The following is a 3,332-nucleotide window of genomic DNA, read 5'->3' on the forward strand; positions in this document are numbered from 1 at the left end:
AAATCAAGATCAAGCTAGCTTTTTCCCTGACTCTCCACAAGAGTTTCTATCCTCCCTGAGCTCACCTTAGGACACCTGCGGTAACTTTTCCAGGTGTACCGTCCCAGTCAAACAACCCAGCTGACCCCGCTAAGTCCCTGCCCCATGGAGGGGCCCCAAAAGGATGCAGCTATGGCTCAGTGGAAGCACAGCAAGAAATGTCAGCGGAGGAAGGAGGCCTACTCTGTGTATGCGAACAAGGTGCTCAAGGAAGTCCACGTGGACTCCAGCACCAAGGGTCATGGGCATTGTGAACTTGTTGAACAATGACACCTTCGTGTACATCACCCACATCATCTAAACTCCATATTCCATACTACTCGACCACCACCGCCTGGGACATTCAGACGGCTGTGCACCTGCAACTACTGGAACAGCTGGACAAGCGCGCCATGGCCGAGGGCACCAAGGCCATTGCCCACTACACTAGCTCCAAGTAAATTGTCCTTCAGCCTCACAACGTTCAAAACCCAAGGGCCCGTTTCAGGGTCACTTCAGTTTGCATCTCAGAGAAAGAAGTCAAACACGTTGGCACTACCTAGTGTTTGGTTTGCATGTTTCGCTTTGGTTTTTGACTCATGCATAGTTTATTTAGTTCGTTAGTTTTCATGATGGAGACCTTCTTTTTTTTAATACCTTTTGGGGCACTTACTGCACATATCCCACAATTCAAACATCTCAAGAAGAATTGTACAATTCGAACAACAATCCATTGAACATTGTCTTTTTCCCCATGATGATTAAATCACCTTTAAATGACTTCTGTTGTCACCATTAGTTCTAGTGCTCAGTTCCCTCCTTCCTTCATTGTTTGCTCCCCAAATCGCCTCCCCTTCCCCAACTCAGACACCACCCACCCCCACCCCAACTGGACATCCCCTACAAACCCTCCTATCATTTCTTATCTGTAGTCATCCACTCCTGTGTTTCATAAACTGAGAAACCATAACAAACTGAAACAAATTTTAGTGGAAAGGAAAAAAACAGTAAAATATAGATAAAAATATAAACATGGAATAAGAAAAAAGGCCACTATCAATATTTTAAAGCCAGCGAAGACGTTTCTGTCACAGACCAGCAAGAGATCTTGCCCGTAGAACAGACTCTGGTCGGATCCAGAGGGAGGTCAGCAGAACAAGACCCCGGGGCTCACCTTTGAGCTGAGGAGGAGCAAGGAGTCTAGGGGAGGAGGCGTCCCTGTGTGGAAAGAAACAAGGGAGGGGTTCTTAGGAGACCCACAAAGAGAGAATCAGGGAACCCTGAAGCCCAAAACCCCAGGTGGGATCCCTTTTCTCCAACAGGGACTCCCACCATTGACCACAACCAACCTGAAAGCGGGGAAATAGGACCGGTCTCAGGGACACCGGCCCACCTCTCACCAAGAGAAGTGCTGGCAGGGTTCCTAGGGGGAGAGAAAGGGCGCTTGCACCCTAGTCAGCTGGACTAAAATGGCCACTGCCCACATACATTTCCCGGAGCCCAGTGCCTCCCACCTGGGAGGGTCACTAAAGGGGTGCTCAGGCTATGGGCCCTTCTCTGGCACAGCGAGCAGAGAACGGACAGCGGCTTTCTTGCTCTGAGATATAGTTCCAGCTAAGACACCTCCACTTCTGACCCTTTCTGAGTGTGACCTGGGGTGGGAGGAGCTGACGGGGACAGGGAGGAGTAGGATCTCTGCCATCACTTCCTCTCAAGGAAACTCTTCCCTGCCCATTTCTGCTGAGGCAGCAACACAGGTGCCTGGTGATGGGGTGGGTGTGGCCTGGCTGGCCTGGGATGGGGCTGAGGGAGGGGCCAAGGAGAGGTGGTCCTCACCAGAGTGCCCACAGCTGTGGCTGAGACTGCAGCTGCAAAGACTCATATAACAAAGGCCAAGGCAGCAGTACTTTCCCTCATAGCAGACACAGTGCATGGGTGACGTGGGTGAAATAAAATCATGTACGTTGGGTGTGTAAGCCTGTGATCAGATTCCCTGGATGTGCATCCTCCTAACTACATGGAAACACCCAACAATCCAATCCTGAAAGGTGTTAATGGGGGTGAAGCAATAACTAAGGCCCTTGCTAAACCTTGTGGTAACGAATTATTCTGCGACCTAAAGCACTGTAGTGTGTGACTGATTTTTAGGAAAAGAGAAGTACCTAGCATGCACATCTAGGTAAGTTATATGTCAGTTTAACAAAATTTAAAAAATAAAAATTAAGCAGGAGCACTGAAAAGGGTATGGAAGAACGTAGAATAGAGAATGGTTGTTAAACTTGCCTGTCCTTAGAGTTGGAATTTGTACTATCTCCTTGTTTGATTTCATCATGAAGCTTTGGGGACAGTTAAACATGAGAGTTATGTTCTTCTATGGTGCTTATTATGATTCATGCACTCCGCTAATTTAATTCAAAATCCCTTGTGTTTCAATCGGTCCAAGAGGTCAAGTCTATGGACCGTGGGGAAGGCTTTTCCAAGTTGAGTTATTTTAAATTTAAATTTGTTTCCTGCAAGGAACTCTTGGCTGCCAGGACTCTCAGAACAAGTGTTTATGGGAAAGATCAAAGTGAAGTATTTCCCGACTAACTTGTATCCATAAGGATTGTGCTTCTTTTATGCCTGATATACTGGAATTTCTTTATGAAAGTTCAAGTCATATTCCAGAGTTGCTGGCTGAAAATGGAGATAGGAGAATTGTAACACTGTGTTACATTTCCCAATATGGTCAGATAGTTCCACAGAATGTACAGAAAACTGTCACCTGACTTTATCAGGAATCCACAAACGTCACTTATCAGCCAATATTTTCTGAATAAAACTGATTTATGTTTCAAGTTCTGATGGAGACATCTTATCAATAGATCTTGGGAAGCAGTCTAGATTTTCCAACTAAAGGGCGACTTCTCTGGAAATACCTGTTGTGTTAGACTGGGTTGACTAGAGAAACAAATCCAGGGTCATTCAAATATGTGTAAGAAAGAGATTTACAGCAATGACTAATAGGTAACAAGAAAACGTTACACCACAATCCAGATCAACCATATAAGTCTGATATTAGCCCTTATGTCTGATACTGGTCCATAATTTCCTCTTCAGATTCACACAGCACATGCAATGATGAGGAATGCAGGAGGACCATAGGCCTGTGAGTGAAAAATCTTGTGTATCAAATTGTGGTAGAAGCATTTAGGGCTGGTGTGGGTTTCCATGTGGCTCTTCCAGCTCTCCAAGTTACTCAATAGCAGGAAGGTGAAGCAGAAAGAGAGGGTAGCCCAGCTCCAGGGAAAAAGAGTGGAAGTTTGCAGATTCTA

Source organism: Tenrec ecaudatus, unplaced genomic scaffold (genome assembly GCF_050624435.1).
Source record: "Tenrec ecaudatus isolate mTenEca1 unplaced genomic scaffold, mTenEca1.hap1 Scaffold_1816, whole genome shotgun sequence".
NCBI lineage: Eukaryota > Metazoa > Chordata > Mammalia > Afrosoricida > Tenrecidae > Tenrec > Tenrec ecaudatus.